At 37.3% G+C, this 714-nt stretch overlaps 1 protein-coding gene across 4 annotated transcripts in view; it reads right to left on the bottom strand.

The window, feature by feature from the left end:
- LOC108572085 (CUGBP Elav-like family member 2) overlaps positions 1 to 714 on the bottom strand; it is a 471,722-nt gene that overhangs the window by 89,617 nt on the left and 381,391 nt on the right. The gene's annotated exons all lie outside the window — the stretch shown is intronic.

The following is a 714-nucleotide window of genomic DNA, read 5'->3' as shown; positions in this document are numbered from 1 at the left end:
TACATAAAGGGTTTCAAAAATTCGTCATTTATTACGCTGATGTATAATAATAATGTTACGAGGTCGTAGCAAAATTGCACCATTCCTGCATCCATATGTTAATGTATTACTGTTTTTCCACGCGAACCAAATAGAACGTGCAAATAATAAATGCGACGACACGAATCGTCGGTTTGCAATAGGTCACAGTGCTCCGTACAAGCGGTGATTTTAATTATTTGTCCCGATTACCTTCCATGCATACGGTACAACCTGAACACTTAAATATATCCTTTGTTCTCAATGGTACTGGAAAATACTTCAAACGAGACCCTAGTTCTATTTTTAAAGACCAAGAACGCCAGGCGTAACTTGAATAGACTCGAAGGAAGGACACGGCGGAAGTAATAATTTTTTAAGTATTCAAGATCGCCGATATTTTTTGCAAAAAAGCTTATTAACCCTTTGACGTACGATTTCTTCCCCTGACTATGCATCCAAGCGCCGGCTATTTAATTGAATTATAAGGTTAGTTAAATTCGGCAATCTTCAGTTTTACGAATTAAATCGAAAATTGGAAATAAAATGATATTGACCAAAATCTGTGGCTCGAGTCTGACTCGTTTTTATACGACAAAGGGTTAAAATATATTCGAGCACTTCTGGTGATCTTGAAGATCAAGAATAGTGACTCGATACATTCAACGCTCACCGACAAAGAAACCTACCACTCCA

The sequence above is a fragment of the Habropoda laboriosa genome, unplaced genomic scaffold (genome assembly GCF_001263275.1).
Source record: "Habropoda laboriosa isolate 0110345459 unplaced genomic scaffold, ASM126327v1 scaffold67, whole genome shotgun sequence".
Classification (NCBI taxonomy): Eukaryota; Metazoa; Arthropoda; class Insecta; order Hymenoptera; family Apidae; genus Habropoda; species Habropoda laboriosa.
The sequence above is the reverse complement of the archived record's forward strand: the minus strand, read 5'-3'. Positions and strand labels throughout refer to the sequence as shown.